This window comes from Pinus tabuliformis, chromosome 2_1 (genome assembly GCF_031772625.1).
Source record: "Pinus tabuliformis cultivar Carrire ecotype Pingquan chromosome 2_1, CPIR1, whole genome shotgun sequence".
Lineage (NCBI taxonomy): Eukaryota > Viridiplantae > Streptophyta > Pinopsida > Pinales > Pinaceae > Pinus > Pinus tabuliformis.
The window spans coordinates 293,863,052-293,884,401 of NC_142299.1; the positions used below are offsets into that span (position 1 = coordinate 293,863,052).

At 36.1% G+C, this 21,350-nt stretch overlaps 1 pseudogene; it reads left to right on the forward strand.

Moving 5' to 3' along the window:
• The first annotated feature begins 3,276 nt into the window (after positions 1-3,276).
• Positions 3,277-21,350, forward strand: part of LOC149199952 (pre-mRNA-processing-splicing factor 8A-like) — a 64,349-nt pseudogene continuing 46,275 nt past the window's right edge.

A 21,350-nucleotide genomic window follows, 5' to 3' on the forward strand; every position in this document is an offset into this window, starting at 1 on the left:
TCAGTCAAGGGTTCGACAGCAATAACCCATCCCTTTGGAAACTGATGGAAAGGAAATTAGAGCATGGACCACAGGTCTGGGAGCTATAAAGTAAATGTCGAGGCTCACTATAGCCACAGATCGTCTCTCACACCAAAATAACAAATGCGAGTAAATGAAACGGCAGGTAGAAAAATGGAACAGCAAATAAGAAATCGAACAACAAATCTGGAATGGAACAACAATGCTAAAATGGAACAACAATTCTGAAATGGAACAGCAATCAAACAACTAAGTCTCGCGAGCAGTAATCAAGCTTTATCCTACTAACTCCAATGCACTCGTAGTAATCAAACAACAATCTTTCATTCTCCGGGAAAATCAAGCAGCACGCACTAATGGAACAACATTAATTACTAATAAGTTATGGAACAGCCTTTGTAAATCATACGCACACACAACACGCTTGAAGAGTAATCTAATCTAGCTTCAATTGTCATTAACAAGAATGCAACTGCGTTTCAAAATGGAACAGCATTACTCCTGAATCGTAAAGAACACAACTTTCAGATAAATTCCATAACACGAATATACAACATAAGAGCTCTGTAACAAAATAGTAACAATGTTCAGTCAAGACTAATAATATTCAATCAACTCTGAAAGGATTAGTGATATAATGCAGAGTCAATACAACAGTTCTTGTCTGTAAAAACCTTAATGAATGAATCTTAACAGAGCATATGATGTAAACTTATAAAGCATATCAGATTACCAAATAATGACGATAAGCAAACCACTCAGAAATCAAATCGTAGTGATACAGAAGCAAGTGTCCTCCGGGGCCGGGTCCTTAGCCTCCAAGGGTACACTGCTTTAAGTTAATCCAGAAGCAGAGATAAGATAATCACCAAGTTTATATTAATGCATAAAACAAAAAGTACAATGAGCCAAGTTCAACGAGACTCGATGATCAAAGTTCGATCTTTAACAAAAAGTTACATAAAAGCATCATCCCCCAAAGCTAACAGTGACATCCCTTTATATAAGGGTAACGGTGGAGATGTCTAAGCAATAAGACAAATAAAGCAACGATCCCTCAGGATCAAAGATCCTGAGGGATTCACCAAACTGTTAATCCTTAATCACTTCTTTTCTCCTCCGTCGAGCTGGTGTCTTCTCCTCCTTTTCCGGACCGGTTTGCTTCAACCTTCTTAGCCTCATTTGCACTCGGTCCTTCGTCAAAGGGACAACAGTTACCGTGTTCTTATCTTTTTCTTTGGAACAGCAGCTCCTCGTTTTTACCCCTTCCTGCACAGGAGAATGACAACTATCAGCGGTTAGGTCTTGCATACTAATCCCACATGTTTTGTTATAATTCTTTATTGTTTTCCACGTTCATGATGTAAAAAGGTTCACAAGTTCCACTGAAAAGCTATTGAAATGATCATCAAAAACATACCTTTTAGTACTCCACACCAACTTCCTTGAAAACACAAGACCCCCTAAGTTAACTAAAATGTAATGAAATTGCTGAGCTGAATGCTCCTGCATCACTATGCTTTCCTACAATGTAAGCATCACATTGCTTAAGTTTCCTAGGAATTGTAGGTAAACTAGTAACAACATTTTTCTTCAAAAAGCGGAGGTTGTCATAGTTCAAGTGTCCAAATATAGCATGCCTTAATAAACTTGATGGAAATTTACCTTCATCATAATGAGAATGGCATGAAAAATTTTGTGGATGAGCAGAGGTACCTTGCAGCTTGAGAAGCCTTTCTTATTCTACCTCTGTCATAACAAGTGAGTGATCTGATGCTTTTCTCACCTCAATCTTACCATCAAATGCATGAATGGAGTGTCCTTGCTAGAGGATGTGGATCTAGGATAGTAAGTTTATCCTCGATTGTGTGAGATATAAAACATCATGAAGAATAAATTCTGGAAGACCAGGCAATTTAAGCCTGATTGTGCCAAGACCTAATGGCTTGAGTTTTGATTTGTCTGCAAAGTATGCTGCTCCATGAACATTGTCAGTAAATTATTCAAAAAAATATATTCTAAAATTCATGTGGCAATTTTCTCCTGAATCAAGAAAGAAATCATTTTCCCAAGAAGAAAGTGAAGCATTAAATAAGTCTTGATTTACTCCAATATTACAATGTGCCACAACATAGTGAGCGAATTCAGGTTCTTTACCTTTCTCTTTGTCATTAGTTTTACCTTTGGGTTGATTTATTTCCTACTTAATTTTGTCCCAAGGTAACTTTCATGTGGATGCATCATGTGATCCATCTCTATTGCAATGTATGCAATGTGAATATGACTTTTCTCCTTGAGAGTGTCTTCCCCCCTTGCCTCTGAAATTTCTTCTTCCTCTTCCTCTTCGACCACCTCTTCCTCTAGAAGAATATTGAGCAAGATTCTTCTATCTATGTGCAATAAACACAACCTCTTTAGAAGAATAAGGAGTTGTCTTCTTCCCGAAAGCTTTCTCTGTCTCAGCAAATTTATTCATAAGGGAATTACAGGTAATTTCTTTGAGGTTTCCATTTGCTTGTAACGACTCAAGATAATTTTAGTAAGTGGGATAAAGTATCTTGAAAAAATCTATCAGAGGAATATCCAGTTCAACATTAATGACTTTGATATCATGCATAATAGATTTTACTTTTGATGCGAGAGCAAGAGGATCATCATTTTGTAATTCAAGGTTGAACAATTTAATCATGAGTTGAAAAACTTCAACTGCAGAGTGTGAGTCATAGAGTTCCTTTAGTTTTTCTAAGGCTTCGAAAGCATTTGAAAAACATGAAACATGGCACCTCACCTATTCATTTACTAATTTTGAAATCAAGGCATAAGCCTTGCTGTTCTTATTTTCCCAAATGGAAAATTCCTTGTCTAAGGTAGGCTTTTCTAGTTCTTTGTCTCCTTCACCAACACACACTTCTTTCCACAAATCATTAAAAATTAGAGTTTGTTTGATTTTCCGTGACCATTCTCGATAGTTCTCCTTCCTGTTGAGAACCATTCCTACAATAGATATCAATGAATGCATTATAAAATTTGTACTATGGAAAAAAAATACTTCTTCTCCAAAATTTTACTCCTAATAGTTAAAAAATATGATTTTGATATATGAAAAAAGAGGTGAATCTTGTCTTTCAAAGTGCCGATTTGGAGGAACCCAAAATGCGTGAGGCTTTCCTATTCAAATATATTTAAATCTGGCATGGTCTCATATTTGAATCACCGAACGAAGCTGGAGCTAAATTCAGGATTTTGTAGGGATTAATGGTGAAAATGATAATAATAGCCCAGGTTACTGATGAGCTTCCTCTGGTAGAAGGATTGGATGATGAACGCGAACAAAGAGATGTGGAGTTTTATAAGCAGCAGGAGAAACCAATGTTTAACTGTGTAGAGGTATGGAGAGCGTATGGAGAGGCTGAGGTTGAGCTTTCTGGGTGTGGATTCATTAAGAATGTGTTTGAGGCACATACGCTATGGGAGGAGGCAGGTATCGTATGGCGTTACAAGGAGGTGGGTATTATGACAACGTATTATGGGAGGAGGCGGGTATAATGTATGGCATTTTAAAGTATATGAATTGAGCATCGTATGTCAGATAAAAGTGTTGCAGAACTTGTGAATAAATAAGTGAGTTCTGCTTGGAGAAATTAAACTACACAGAAAATGCTAATCATTTGCAATATGAAAAAAAACACCATGCCAAAAAATCAACAAATGCAGTAGAGAAGTAACTAAAAAGTTATCTTCATCCTCCCTCATTCCAGTATTAACATCACAGTGAGAACTTATGCTACCTGGAGATCATATCATGCCTTCCAGGATACATTCAGTGCTGCCATGATTAACATAGGCACAATTATCACACACAGTTATATAAAAAAATAGTCTTCAACAAATATTTAACATATAGGTAGAATACCGTTGCCTTTCTCATGCCACTCCACAGTTGGACCTCTGAAATTAGTGGTATTGATTCACCTCATTGAATTTTTGTAGTCGTGGTATCACTGCTTTCTGAGGACTCTGCCAACAGGATTCAACACACAGTAGTGATTTGTAAGTCTGCAAAAATTTAGAATAAAGGGAGAATAGGTAGAATGGGAGTTACAAACTAGGGAGGGAAGCCCAAAATGGCACTGGCTCTGATATCACGTCAGTCCAAGAGGTAACTCAAATGAAATTTGTTTATTCATTTAGATTTCTCATAGTTATATACATCAGGGAGTGACTCTTGAGTTTCATCTCCCGATGACCCTTCCTTTTCCATTATTTATTATTTACAATATTTTACAACTGTTCACCCAATCCCCATGAGTAGGTGTCAACACAAATCACACTTAAAAGATAGCCTACTACTCACTGTAACTCGAAGCCACTATCCATGATATAAGATTTATTATCTTCTTTGACCTTAACCCACACAACATTCTATCCTCTACACTCTCTGTAGAAGCTAGTTGTTAACTCACAGCCCACTAACACACAACTCTCTCAACAACCTGCCCACACCACAACATCATACTAATCTTAGCCCTCAGCTTTCAACATCACACATTTAACACTTTTCCCCTTATGTTCCATAGGCTATTCTCAGCCTCTTCTATTCACAGGCTCTTCTCGACTTCTCACACAGCAACATAGGCTCACTCAATGTTTCCTCAACAACGCACTCACACCCATAGAGCTCTCCACACAACTCACTGGAAATTTTGTTGCATTCCTCCCAATTGCTCAAGTACAATCCTAGGTTTTGTTTCACTCCAGCATTGTCTCTTTGAAACATCACTCTGTCATTCACACTACCCGAGCTTACTCCTTTTTGGTTTATCCATCCCACTATTGTGTATCATTTTTTGAATTCTTCCATTCAAATTTCCCGATTGTAGCTCTGAATTGATGTCCATGTTTTTGTTTCATCAATTTGCTTGATCTCTTCATCCACATTAAACATTTGGAATGGGCTCCTAATGTCTCCATGCTAAGAAATGAATCCTCAACCCACCTGCACACTCCAATGAGGCTCTCCATGCTTGTTCATGGCTCATAAAGCTTGACAGGTACTTCAGGCATGGCTTCTTTGTTCTTCATTTAATTCAATAAGGTGTGCATGGGGAGATCAGAGGCGGCTTACTTCTCAACTCATGACAGGATCCGTTAAATCATCCGTCCAACTGTGATCATTGGTACCTTGAATCAATGGTATCTGTAGTCAATATTACTCCTATGACACCAACCTTACCAAGCATGTTTACTTTTCTACCGACTCATTCATCATGTACTTGTTCTCCATTATAATATCAAAGCCCAATCATTTGGTAACTTTATAAAGAATAAGTTACAATATTACAAGATCCTGATCCTATCCTTTAGCCCCTTTTGCTTCCCTTCTTGTTTTTCCTCCATGGGACTGGGTGCTATGACCAGCTGCTTCATACTCCTCAGTATTGCAGTTTCGATGCCCAACCATTTCGTAGCTTTCATTAAAGTGACCTTAGAAAATCATGAGCTTTCTATTTTCCTTTAGCCCCTTTTCCTTAGCCCCGTATCGCATTTCCGCCATGGGATCAGGATTTATAATCATCAACATAACACTTAGGTATTAAGGCCTTAGAGATCCCTCCGAAGACCTATATCCTTACGTATTTTCTTTCCGCCCTTGGTTATTTGCGCTTCCTGAACCAAGCACCACCAAAAAGCATTGAAAATTTTATCAAAATTCAATTATAATGGAGTTACGAAATCCTCAGGGTCTGAAATACTTCATAGCACTTAAGTGTTAAGCCTTCTTTATGCCCTAGGTTCTTTGGGTCTCCATGAAAAAGTGCCAATCAACATCAGAGCTCCATGTATCCAAAATTTCTCCAAAATGAAATTATGGAGAAGTTACAAAATACCAACCTTTGATTTTCCAAAATCTGAGATGACATCATGCTCTCGTCATCATCTCCACATGGCAGCTCCTCAGTGGTGACATGTGTCACCCAAATTTACCCCATCAGGCCATGCAATATTACTGAAATTGACTGCCACATGTGCTCCCTACTTCCATGTTGACATTATCTTCCATTATCAACTTCTGAGGGCTAATGATCTATTGCCATGTGTGCTATGAGAGGAGAGAGAAAGGGTCCCTTTGTCCTTGGTTTACAAGAAAATCCTTTGTATTTATCACTCCCTACAGCCCTCGATACTTTTCAAAAGAATTGAATTTTCAATGAGATACAAAATCCTGAAACTCTGATGTATTGAACCTACAAGGTTTAGATGTGTCGACCTTTCGATATTCAAGGTTTTAATGATATGCTTGCTCCCTCATATTCTGCCTACTCCAATATTCGTCTGCTCTGATATTCAGAGGCTCCAACCTCTGAAATTTTTCCTTCCAAGATTAATCTCACTTTGATATTCTCCTAGGTCCTGCGATCCTAAAAACCACGGTCCAAAATCCGGCCTCCTCCTAAGGACTTCAAGATCCTTACATCGGCTGTCAATAAATTTTGATCCGGGGACCCATTCACGGACTTCTACATACCGTTGGAAAAGGATTTCCAAGCACTAACCAATTGTGATAACTCCAAGAGTATATGAATTGTTCTCTTGAGGAATAATATCTTCCAAAGTCTAGGACTCCCAACAATCATAGCCATCATTTTATGGATTCTCCAATAATCCTGTTATTGTGATGATTCTCTGTAGAGAATTGAAGAAACCATGAGACTCCCCCTGAGCTTGAACCATCAAGCACATGAATGCTAACATCTGCTTCCATCACTAATAGCCTAAAGGACATCAATATTGTCTTTCCTAGTACATACATCCATGTTTCCATCACTACTAGCCTAGTGGACATCCATGTTGTCTTTCCTAACACATACATCCATGCTAATCTGGTTGACATCAATGCTAACACACTTGCTAAATGTTAGGAAATTCCAAAAGCCCAACTTGATCTCCTAGCATGACTGTTGACATTAATTCCAACATACCAATTTCCACTATCAAGACAGACAATGCCAACTTTCCACCGATCTCCCCTTTTGGCATTAATGGAAACACCTCTTCACTTCTCCACATTTATGGACAATCCTCATTCTTGGTCCATTACAACGTGCTATATAAGAAGCTTCTCTCCCCCTTTTACATCAATGGAAAAGGGATACAAGCTTCTTCTTCCCCAAGCAATCACCGACTGTGAATGAACGAGGGTCTAGCCGTTGATGTGCATTATGCTCTGCAGACTTATGTTCAAGGACTGATAGTTTCTTCTTTTGTATAAAAATGGACATATGTGATATTCTCCCCTTGAACATATATTGCCTCTTATTTGAATGCCTCCATTTTTTGACACCTTGCTAGTTGAATACTCTCTCTTCCAATGCATCTTTTCTACCAATTAAAATAAATTGATACCAATTAAAATTTATCATGGTATTGTTGTTGTTGCAGTTACCAATCCTTAGTGATGCATTGGGCTTACTCCTCATTGTTATTGTTGCTTCAACCTCTATGCTCACTTCTATTGAGGATCTTAAAAACTTCTCCCCTTGAGATCATACTTCTACAATAGGGACTGCTGCTTAAATATTACCAATTGCACCAAGAAATTGATACAAATTGGATGTTATACCAAGAAACCTCTTGTATCTCTTTCTAAGAAAGGAATATCCACTTACAAAAAAAGGATACTCCATATTAACCTAGACCATCAATTTACATAGTGATAACAACTAAAGACTAAGGGACAAAATATTATACTCGTTTCACTTCATGAACACAAGACTGCTAGGCAAATTCAAATTCACAACTTAAATGAAATAACGGTATTTCACCAAATATAAAAACCTTTCATTCTCTGTGTAATATTTCTTCCCGAGGATGAAAATTATTGCCTACTACTACTATCAAAGAATCTCCCCTTGAGACAATTCTCTTTGATCTTCTGTATCCTCTCCCTTGCATCTACGTGGGGACTAATCCTATGGACCTAACTTGACTTTGGGACTCTTTCCATTACAAACTTATGTTGTAACTCATTTTCTTCTCTCACAATATACAATATTGTTGTGTATTCCCCTTGAAACCATGTTGGTTGTTGTTTCCTATTTCTCTTTCAATGTTGATACACTTTAAATAAACAAATATATTACTGTAATCAACAAGGGGACCTGGTCATACCTTCATTGTTCAGATGCATCTCATTCATATGAGATTTTATGCCCGCATCTGAATTATTTGGCCTGCCTTGAGGCCATGCTCTTATTTTACTAAAGAAAAATAGAGGATCTACTCCCCCTGAGAAAATCATCTTTCTTTTTATTCCAAACCTTCTTTGGTCGAGTCCTCACAAGATCATTTCTTTCTAGCTTCATCTTTGCCCATGTTTGGGCTTTCTCTTGGCTAGGCAATTCTAGAGATATCCTCTCCTTCAACTCCTCCTTCTTCACCCAAATATTCCTAGTTTCCTTTATTCCTTACAAATGAGTCTACTACAAGAGTAAGAGGACCATTCTTACTATTTTTCTTATGATTTATTCCTCCTCTTTTCATCTTGCTCTATTGATACTGAGCATTGAAGACAAACTTGTATTCCTCTACTCCATTGTTTCTTCTTGTCTTAAAATCTCGAGCTGCAATATTCGCATGCATATGATAAGAAGCATTCTTTTTATTCTCATGTATGTAGCTTGCTCTCTTGTTCACAACATTGCTACAATTTTAGCATTTAATATGGCTTATGAATGGGGCAAAGAAAATTCCATATCTTCCAGCAATCTTGTCACAACCTCTACTATTGCCAACATGCCTTCTCCAAGCCACTTTGTTCATTCTTCGGTTGTTTCTACCCAACATATCTTGTTTTCTTGCATGTCATCTACAATCCATGGATTTATGTCCAAAATTATTGTAAGAAAAACAATAACCATGAAAATGCTTTTAATGACAGAATTTACCTTTTCTTTGAAGGCTTTTTCCTTGAGGGGGAAAGGAAATTTTTTGTTTCTTCATGTTCCTCCCATGGAAATTTGCATTACTGCCTTGCATTCCTTCTCACTTCTTCTTGGATTTCTTCTGCTGCTCTCCTCATGGTTGTTGCTTTCCATTATGTTATTTCCTTTTCTTCTCTTCTTGTTGTTGCTTTCCTTCCTACTACTAAAGTTCAACAACTTCTTTTCCTCTATTTTTGTTGGAACATCCAACTTCCTTTACATGGGTGGTTGACCCTTCAGCCTTTTCCTCCTTAGATCTTGGTTCTTCTTTGAAACCTAATCCAAACTTGATGAGAGGGGATCTTTTCTTGGCAAGCATCTCATCCAATATTTTCATCCTCTCCCTAAGCTTCTGATGTTGAGGCACTTAACGTGCCACTCAGGCTGCTAGCTTCTTCTCGTTGAGGATTAGGGTTGAATATTTTTTTTCTCAACTCTTCATTCTCAAGCTCATAAATTTTTAATTTCTCCTCTTGCTTGATATTTTCCTCTAATAGGTCCTTGACCTCCTTTAGAGAAGATATAATCTTCTTCCTAAAATAGATTATTTCATCTAGATATTTTTCTTCACTATAGGAGGTGCTAGGTGAGCCACCATAGATATCTGAACCCATCTCTATATCCATGGAATCCTCCATAGATATGGGGACTATTCCATCTTCATCACTCCCAGCGATACCCCTATTTTATTCATGGGATATACTCTCTTCTTCTTCATAGGACGCCTCATTTTATATTGCTACTAAATTGGGTCTATCTTCATTACAACTACTATATGCATGGCTATCTTTATCTTCAAGTGATTCACATGAACATCTAGATAATGAATGACCTATTTATTTACATTTATCACAAAGCAATAGCTTACCTTCAGAGTCACATGTCCTCTCATCCAGGTCTTCTTCTTCAACATACCTGGAGTGAAGATCGACATATTTCTCATAGGAATAACTATCTTCAATATTTTGAGCATCTTTCCTTTTAGATCCCTTCTCCTTTTTCTTCCTTTTCTTCTTGTCACCAACAACTCAATTTTTTGGTTCACTAATTAAGCAACAAGGTTAATCGTCCTTCTCTTGAGCCACATTGCAATGCTTTCCATGTAGAAATCATAATTTGTCTAGCATTTCCTTAGTTATCGCATAGTGCCTTACTTCCTCAACATCTAGTTTAGATAGCCCTTTCCTGATGATTCCCTTGGCTTCTGTATTGAACTCATTCATCTCTCCATATATCACAAACATCCAAATGTCTTCATTGAATACCATCAAGTAGGATTCCATTCTGATCTTCCAGAGCTCATAGTCTAATCCATTTAAAAATGGGACTCCTTCTACTATTACCCAAACTTGATTAGCCATTGTTTCCCTTTGATCTACCTTGTAGAGATTAATTTATTCCTAAAGGAACCTTAGCTCTAATACCAATTGTTGGAAACCATGTTAATATTAAGAGGGGTGGGTGTATAAGTATTAAGACTAATTTAAAATTTTATTCCAATTTTTCTTTACTCATCCAATTGTGGCATCCACTTAAATGAGAGAAACCATTAACAAACCATAATAGTAGCCATATAAATCAACATAACCGTACAAAACTTGAGAAGAACATGTATGACACAAAGTTTTAATGTGGAAACCCTTATAGGAAAAAACCACCTAAGCTTGTTTTTGTTATTGAAGTAAAATAAGAGCATTTACTCTATTACACTAATCTATTTGTGAGCCACCAATCATAGGAAGAACCAACTCCCTTTGATTGCTTGCTACCACCCACTAGTAGGAAGCACCAACTCCCTCCTTTTGCAGATGCCTAATTAGCTTACTAGAAGCACAATGTGAAGCATCAACTTCAAGAATTTGTTGCAAGCACCAACTTGCAGGAGGCACCAACCCCCAAGCTTTCTTCAGACACCCACTAGAGATGGAAGAATAAACTTCTTATATATAGGCTCCAACCCACACTCAAAAGATAGCCTAATGCTCATTGTAATTCGCAGCCACTCTTCCTAATATCATCTCTATTCTCTTCTCTTCCCTTGGCCCATGCAACATTCTATCCTCTGCATTATTAGCAATAGCTCGTAGTTAACTCATAGCCCACTAACACACAACTCTCTCAACAATATTCCCACACCACAACATCATAGTGATCCTGACTCTCTGCTCTCAACAACACACATTCAACACTCACCCCCTTCTGTTCCATAGGCTCTTCTCAGCCTCTTCTATTCACAGACTCTTTTTGGACTCTCACATAGTAGAACAAGCTCAATCAACCTTTCCTCAACAATGTACTCACACCCACAAATCTCTCCACACAACTCACTAGAAATTTTGATGCATTCCCCCCAATTTATCAACTTCAATCCTAGGTTTTGTTTCACTCTTGTGTTGTCTTTGTCAACCATCACTCTTCCATTCACAGTGACCGAGTATAATCCTGTTTGGTTTCTCCATCTCATTATTGTGTCCCATTGCTTAAATTATGCCATTCACATTAATCAAGTGTACCTCTGTGTTGTTGTCCATGTTTTTGTTGCATCAATCTTCCTGGTCTCTTTAGCCACATTAAACAATGGGAATGGGCTCCTGAGAGTCTCCATGATGAGAAATAAATCTTGACAGGTACTTTGGCATGGATTCTCTATTCTTCATTTAATTTAATAAGGCATGCATGGGGAGATCAAAGGTGGCTTACTACTTAGCTCATGACAAGCTACATTAAATCAGTCATCCAATTATGATCCTCGCTACCTTTACTCACCGATATTTTTTGTTTCCATTACTCCTGCAACACCAACCTTACTAAGAAAATTTACTTCATTTATGACTCATTCATCCTTTATTTCTTATGTGATGCAATATTAGAGCCCAATTATTTCATAACTTTATTAAGAAGAAGTTACGATATTACAAGATCTCGATCATGGCCATTAGCCCCTTTTTCGTAGACCCTTCCTATTTTCCCTCCATGGGACCAGATGTTGTGACTAGTGGCTTCATGCTCCTCTGTATTTCAGTTTCATAGCCCAATCATTTCATAGCTTTTATTAAAGTGACCTTTCGAAATCGTGAGCTTCCAAATGGCCTTTAGCCCCTTATCACATTTCCTCCATGGGACTGGGAGTTGTGACCGACATCATCAAAATTACATGCTAAGGTCTTTAGGATCCCGCAAGGGTCTTATCACCTTGTGTATTTTCTCTCTAGCCTTGGTTCTTTGGGCTTCCACATTTGAGTGCCACCAACATAAGAGCTAGTAGGCATTGGAACTTTCATCAAAATTCAATTAGAATGGAGCTACGAAATCTCCAGGGTCCAAAATGCTCCATAGCACTTAGGAGCTAAGCATTCTCTATTCCCTTGGTTCTTTAGGTCTCCACAACCAAGTTCCAATCAACATCGGAGCTCGCTCTATTGAGACTTTCCCCAAAATAAAATTACGAAGAAGTTACAAAATCCTAACCTCCAAAATGATGTCATGCTCTCGTCAATATCATTACATGGTGTCTCTATAGTGGTGACATGTGTCACCCATATTTTCCCCTGTAGGCCACCCAATACCGTTGAAGCTAATTTCCATGTGTCCTTCATACTGCCATGTCATGTTGACATAATATACCACTGTCAGCTCTTGAGAAGACCAATCAACTATTGCCATGTGTCCTTTCTGACGAGAGAGAAAGGGTCCCTCGGTCCTTTGTTTGCAATCAATTTCCTTTGTATTTCTTAGTCCCCACAACCCTCCACACTTTTTGAAAGAATTGAATTTGCAAGGATTTATGAAATCCCAAAACTCCAATGTACCGAACCTCTCAGGTTCTGATATGTCAACCTTCCAATATTCAATGTTTTGGTGATCTTCATGTTCCCTAATATTCTTCCTGCTCCAATATCCTGAGGCTCTGACCTTTGAAATTTGGCCTTCCAAGATTCAACCCACTCCAATATCTGCATGGGTTCTGAGGTCTCGAAATTCAACCTCCTCCTAAGGACTTCAAGGTCATTACTTTGGTTGTCAATTTACTTTTATCCTGACATCCATTCATGGAATTCCACATACCATTGGAAATATATTTCCAAGCACTAGCCAAATATTCTAACTCCAAGAGTATATGAATCGATCTCTTGAGGAATACTCTCCTCCAAATTCTAAGACTCCCAACCATAATAACCATCATTTTATGGCTTCTCTGATAAGCATATTATTGTGATGATTCTCTATAGATCATTGAACCAACCATGGGACTCCCCTTAATCTTGACCCATTAAGCACATCATTTCTAACATCTGCTACCATCAATACTAGCCTAGTGGACATCAATGTTGTCTTTCCTAGAACATACATCCATGCTAATATGATTGACATCAATGAAAACACACTTGCTAATTGTTATGCAATGCTAACTACCTAAATTGATATCCCAAATGTAATTTAAAGAGGCACATATTTTAATTTTGAAGAGAAAAAAAAATAAAAAGAGGGACATATTTCAGAGTATCTACATTTTCAATTTAAAGAGAGGGAAAACATGACTGGAAATGAGAATAATGGGCAGTGGGCACAAGAATTTGGTCCACAACTCCTCCAAGATTCAATATGCACTATAGCCTCCTGATTACAGTACCTAAATCTATTGCAAACAACTTCAAACAAGTTCCAAACCAACACTGAGCTCAAGCATCACATTGTTCTTCAAGGTTTTAGCTCTTCTTCAAAACTCCAAATAATCACAAATGCTCTATGAGAAAGGTGTGAGACAAATAGAGGGATGGGAGATATCTTTATAGAAATTTTCTCAGTTTAATGCTTTGGTTTTTGAGTTTTTTAATTAAATACTAAATTATTTCTTGGATTATGTATGGGGTCATCATGCTTCTACTTGGATGAGTATGGATTATTTGGTACCCGAACTGGCCCATCGAGCCAAGTCAGACAAAGTTTTAAGGAACTAGTGTTGGGCCCTTGTCCATTGTCTCGTAATATAATATAAAAAATACTAAGTATAGTTGGGTAATTCACCACTAAATATAATAGAAGAAAGACATGCCAATGTTGGATATAACTTATCTCCTTGCCACTAAATCCTCTGTTATTAGAACATTAGAAATAAAATATATAAGCTAAATCCTCATAGAGAGGGGGGCCTAAGAATCTTCATGTTATTTATTCACTTCAAGAAAATGGGATGGTGGGGGTCTTCTCCATACTCGTGGTCTTCCATTTGTCTCTCATCCCTAGCTTTTGGAGCAAGCTTTGAACCATGGAGGGATTTCAACAAGTAGTATTCATAATTGAATTGTTGTATATTTCCCTTGATATAATTCAATAAGGGGTTATTATTTGAGGCTGAATCCATGTGACATGCTATCATTTGTTTGGCATGTTATTATAGACCTGTGGTCAAAGAGGGGTTTTTCTTCTTGTTTCTTGAAAACTCTACATTGGGATAATGTGAGTCAAGTCCTTTTCTATATGCTTGTTGTCGGCAGTAACATTTTGTCCATTAACATGCTCCTCCAATTTTCCAAGATTATGAATTGTGCCGTATTTGTGCCACTTATTGAAACCTTGTGCTATATAATGAGACTCACCTTTTTTCATTTAGTTCCAATTCTTTCAACACAAGTTTCTTGAATGCTTATCTTTAGTGAATTTATATCCATATATTCTTTGGCCTAAACATATCTTTGAATCTGTAATAAATAAAGCATATCAATATTTTTTTTTTAGTTATTAAGTTATATGTACCACGTTTATAAATGTTAAATCTAATATATTTATTTTTTGATATATGGTATATTGAAAAAATTATATGTAAGTTTTTTATATAGATATATTTGAATTTAATTGTGAATTTTATTGAAATTTTGTATGGGGTTATATTTTTTGAATTTGATGTTCAAACAAACACAAACTAGGTGACTATGATTCTAGGGAGTTTTCCAAGGTGAAATGTGCTACTTATGATAGTATTGACTACCCTTCCACATATCTTCTTTGTTGGATATTTATGATTCAAGCATGTGGTATCATGGGTTTAGTGTAATAACATTAAACCTTAGTTGAAAAGGCCTTCAATCTGCCTAGCCACTTTAGCTTTATCAAAAAACCATATTGGATCGCTCAACCTGAGTAATTAGTGATATTCTTGTTCTAGACATGCAAACCTTGAATATGGGGTGTAACTCTTACAACAACCTTGGGCTTTCACCATTTTCTAATGCATGCTAGTTTATGGAATCTATTTGATCAAACATCATTTATATGAAAATATTGGTTCAATAGCATCCTTGATATTTCACCATTTTCTGATGCATGGTATTAGGTGGAATCCCTCTGATCAAACACCATTTATATGTAGGTCCTGATTGAGCTTTATTCCTGTGTTTCCAATGGATTATGGAAAGGGAAGTAGGAGCCTAATGGCATGAATTCAACTATCTTTCTATGGCATAAGGTTTGTAGTGTGGTTTCCAACATTCTCTTGTGTGGATATATTCACATGAATGTTCTTGAATATTTCAACAATATGATAAATAAACCAATATCCAAATTTAAAGACAAAAAATATCATTAAGAAAACAACAAAGCTTTGAATGCCTTCACATTTTTTTTAAAAACAACACCCTAGAGTCTAGGTAACGAGAATGTTGATTCATTTTGAAGATTGTTCATTCATGATGCCTGTCTATATATGAATCTATGAATTTATTCTAGTTTAACACTAACTAAAATACATAATTCTTAGAATATCCATGAGATTTAAGAAGATATGTGTTATGAAATATTTGATTGGCTTCAAGGAACTACACTGCAAATGTATTGATCAAGACAAATAAATAATGTTTTAGAAGTTGGAATTGATATTTAAACTGGTTAAGGTTGAAAATGGACTAGAACCATCTAACAAACTGATTTACTAAAAATACATAAAGGATGAAAATTGTCATATAAATTATATATTCATGTACAACAATGTAAATCAAAACTATTAGACACCAAATGCGTAAAGGTTTCACATTTTTGTTACTATATTCTATATAGCATGTAAGGGTAAATGTAACAAAATGGCATTGAGTGTAATACATATTTGAAACAAAATACATAAACATCGAGGCTCTAAATCATGTTTGGAGTCCAAAAGAAATCTCACTACTGGCTAAAACCTATAATCAATAACTACATACCAATGATTTTCATGATTAATCTCTTTTTAAATAAAATCTCTTCACTGTAGATTTGTAGATGCCAGTCATTCACAATTGATCAAAGAGAAAGGTGTGAGGAAAATAGGGGGTATCATTATATAATTTTCACTTAGGGTTTGGAGGTATTTTTTTCCTTTTTGTAATTTCCCTTTTTATCTACACTCGTGGGTATGGATTGGCTTAGTCTGGTAACTAGTTGTCTCAACCAATGTTGCAAACATCTTGATTTTATTACGTAGAAATCATTAAATCGTGATTTTTTGGCCTTGCCGATTTTTGTTGATATTGTCTCGATTTTTACAATTTTTTGGTTTTCTGGATCCTTGCCAATTTTATCAACTCATTTCATATTGAATCCACATCTAGTCCAGTGACTTTTAGGGTTGAACTGGTTGAACATGTTGGTTCTGGTTTAGCTAGTATTTAAAACACTACAAACATGTGAAGGCAATCTTCACTAATATAATAAATTAAGAAAGAAGAGAAAAAATAAGTTGTTGTTGAGATTTGTGTATTGGAAATCTAAGATCTTCTCTTGATCATCACCCTATTGCTACTCATTGTTCTTTACTTTCATTACCTGGTGTTGTTAAAAGGACATCCTATGGCTGGAATTGGAAAAACAAATTCTAGTCTTTCAGATCAAGGTTACTGATACTGTGTCATTATTAATGATAATTGACTCTATTGTTGTTATAATTGTTATGAGAGGTCAAGTGAGGTAAGCCTTGACAATCACTTTTTATTAAAACTATCTAGGGGATTAAGAGCTTGTAGTGAGACATATGTTGAGATCCCCTCTTCTTGTATATGCTCATGCCTTTTGTATTTCTCCCTTTCAGTCATTTAGTTTATTTTATTTTCTATTTATAACTTTTTAGTTGCTTCTGCACTATGACCTACACTTTTGAGTTTCATTGACCTACTTTTTTGGTCATTAGAGGATAAATTAAATGCATCTAATCTTATTTGTGAAACTCTGTCTAGCAATTTTGTCATTGTTGTATCTTCAAAATTACTTCCAGAGGTTACTCAATTTCCATTTCCATGCCTTATAATGTTCCATTCTTTCAATCTAAATGTGAATTGAGCAAGATTCAACAACTTTAATTTAGATTCCAGTGGGATATTATTACCATTTGGCTCCCACTCTATACATAACTACACTATAAATTTCAGCTTGCATAGCCATCCTACAAATTCCACCACTTGTAAGTTCCAATGACTATATAACAAGTGACAATTCCTCACTTAAAAATTTATAAAATTACTAAAGAATTCAACTGTGTCATTATAATATATATAGTCGGAAAATGACTAAAATGATATTTGATTAATTATGTACTAGTAACTACCTAAACCTGAGTCTAAAAGTAATAGTAATACATAGATTTTACATAAACAATTACTGTCAAGTACAAGGTACATAAATTGTTATTTTAATTTTAGTATGAAAGAGATTCATGCAGCTAGGATCAATTTCCTATATAGTGTAGTGCAACCAAAAATACTACATTTTTGTTGAATTTTCTTTGACCAGAAAATGAGTTCTCATACTAATCAGTTTTGTACAAATTCAAGTCATGTTGAATCCGATAATCATTTCCAATGTGATTAGTGTTATCATTCTTTCCTATCAACAAAATCATTCAACACTAACTCACCATCTCCCACATACTTCAATCCATACTTAACCATGCCTTTCAAGTATCCATAATGTTAGGTCCCTATAATACTAGTGTATTCCCTTATTATTATTGTGATTGTACCCCTTATTGTTATTTTTGTGCCCATTTTGTTCCCATATTGTTATTAGTGTGCCCAATATAAGCCCACTATTGTTGTTGTTGTGCCCTTAAATTATTATTGTTATGTCAGCTCTGATTATATTGTGACCCCTTAGACACCTATATATAGAAAGGAGGTCTTGTCATTTGTATCATCTAAGAACTGTTCATTTGTGTAATGTAAATGAGGTTGCCCCCTCAAAGAGGCTATGTTTTAAGTCGTTGATCTGTCTCTTTCTTTTATTTTTTGATTTGGTTGCATAACAATTGGTATTAGAGCTTTGTATTCTAGGGTTTCGCTGCTTCAAATAGGTCATCATGGACATTTCGCTATAACTTGTTTTCTACGAAGCTTCAGAAGTGAAAATTAAAACCCATTTGAGAAGAAAGTGTGATGAACCACATGACCAAATTTAAGATATTGTCTCGCTTAATGTTCAAAGATCTAAACTCAGGAAGTTAGGGTTTTGGTAGGCTCCTGAAATAGATCTCAAATAGGTCATATTGGGAAAATCATCATAACTTTATCTCTGAGCATCTGATTCAAATTTCATAAAAAGTGAAAGAATTTAGATGGAAGTTAGTTTGTTGGGTATTGTTTGATACGTGGAATGTCATACAAGTTCGCTCTACTGAACCAATCTATAATTAGGTCATCGCAGGAGATTCAGCATAACTCTTTCTTTGGGAATCCAATTGCAATCAGATGTGTGGGGTTGGAAAGAAGACTCAGAGGGATATCACAGGAAACAATTTCATAACTAGGAGGTCCGAAATTATAGAGTTACAGGAATTTCAATAACGATCTCATACAAAGTGGAAAAAAAAAGGTGTGTAGTTTTTAGTTTTTTTTTTTTTTGTAAGCCTTGTTTGAGAAAGTGGTTTGAAGTGATTGAAAGGGCATTGTGAAGCATAATTATTATTCATTGATGACCCAAAGAAATAAAAAGGAAACACCTAGTAAGCAACCTAAAATATCTACTATGACACATGAAGAAGAGGAAGAAATGCAACATGATATATCAAAATTATGAGACTAGGTGCAACAAATTTCGCTCTCAAAAAAAGTAAATGAAGCTAAGATGGATGGCTTAAAGAATGGAATGGAAGCTAAGATGGATGGCATGGAAGCTAAGATGGATGGTATAGAAGCAAAAATTAAAGGAAACATGGAATATTTCAAGATATATTTGACAAAGTTGCTACAAGAAATGCTTACTAATGGCGAAAGGGTAGTAAAGGAAACTCGTGATGAGAACAAAAGAAATGTTGGTCATGATTTCATAGACTCTAATGTTGGATTGAAGACCCACGATGTTTCAAAGATCGATATGAGGAAGTTTGATGGCAAGGATCCCGTAACATGGATACTACAGATGGAGCAATATTTCGATCTCCATAATGTGCAAAGCACACAAAAGGTACACATTGCGACTTTATATTTGGAACCCAATCAGTTTGTATGGTATCGATGGATTTTCTCTCGTAAAAAAATTGTCATTTGGGAATTTTTTATGGAAGAAATGATAGCACATTATTAGGATACAAAAACCAACACCTTTTCTAGCCAATTGATAAATCTCAATCAAAAGGGTTCAATGGTGGAGCACATTGAGGACTTCCAAAAATTGAATATAAGGGTAAAAAATATTACAAAGGAGCATAGGATTGATGTGTTCATAGGGAATTTAAAGGATAACACCCAACATGAGGTTCACCTTTGGGAACCTGATTCATTGGAGAAGGCATAAAGGTTGTCAAGAAAAATTGAAAGAAAAATTATGGCAACAATGAAGCATACCACTCCCAACTATAATGATGGAAGTGTTGTTTCCCCTAGCCTTCCACAACCTACAAGGTTGACACCACAACAATTGGAATAAAAAATATCAATTGGGCTTTGTTACAGTTGTGATAACAAATACACTAAAGGTCATAAGTGTGCTGAGAAGAAATTTTTTTACATAGAGTGTGAAGAGGAAGAAGAAAAGGAACAAGAAACATAAAAATAAGAGGATACACACCAGGAAGAAACCCTAGAGAAAGACGAAATGAATCTAACCATATCTTGTAATGCATTGGCTATAATTACCGCTCCTCAAACTATCAAGAGAAGGACATATTAAGAAGGAAAAGGTAATAGTGTTGATTGATTCAGGCAGTACCCATAATTTTATCATTGTAAGATAGCCAAGGAATTGAATTGCTTCCTATATCCAACACCAGAGTGTCAAGAGATGGTTGCAAATGGAGGAACCATAAATTTCTCTGGAAAGTGCCATAATATCGAGCTATCCATAAGAGAATGTGTGTTGAATAGTCCAATGCTTTCCATTCCAATGGGTGGTGTTGACGTTGTACTAGGAGTCTAATGGCTACAATCTTTGGGTATGATAACTTTTAATTTTCAAGAAATTTTCTTGAAATTTGTTTCAGAAGGAAATGAAGTTGAATTAAGGGTTATCACAGGGAAAACAGGAAAGATAATTAGCTCTAACAACATGACAAGTCTCCTAAAGAAATAAAAATGAGGCGTAATTTCACAATTATGTTCGCTAGAGGATCCCACATTGGAATCATGTATTTCTCCATATCTATAAAAAGTCTTGGAAAATCATTCTAGGGTATTTGAGACTCCAAAAGGCCTCCAACCTATTCGTGATCATCATCATGCTATTCATTTGATTCCAGGAAGTGTTCCTCCAAACATCAGGCCTTATAGATATCCCTATGCCCAAAAGAGTGAAATTGAACGTATGGTTGTAGAAAGGCTAGAGGCTGGTATAATTCAACCTAGTCAAAGTTATCTCTGCTCTAGTAGTATTCGTGCATAAGAAGGATGGATCATGGTGCACATGTCAAGATTACAAGGAGCTCAACGAGATCACTATTAAAGATAAATTCCCCATTCCTGTCATTAATGAATTATTGGATGAATTTCATGTAGCAATTTACTTCACCAAGTTAGAACTTCGTTCAGGATATCATGAAATCAGATTGAAGACTGGAGACATTCTGAAAACAACATTTAGAACTCATGAGGGTAATTATGAATTTTTGGTCATGCCTTTTGGCCTTACCAATGCACCTTCTAAATTTCAAGGTTTGATGAAATCCATTTTCAAACCCTTCCTTCGAAAATTTGTGTTAGTATTTTTTGATGATATACTAATCTACATCAAATCTTGGAAGGATCATGTTCAACTTGTTGATAGAGTGCTCAAACTATTGGAGGAGAAACAGTTATATGAAAAAACTTCCAAATGTTTCTTTGGAGTACAAGAGGCGGAATATTTGGGTCATATTGTATCTCGTGAAGGTGTTAAGGTAGACCTTAGCAAAATTAA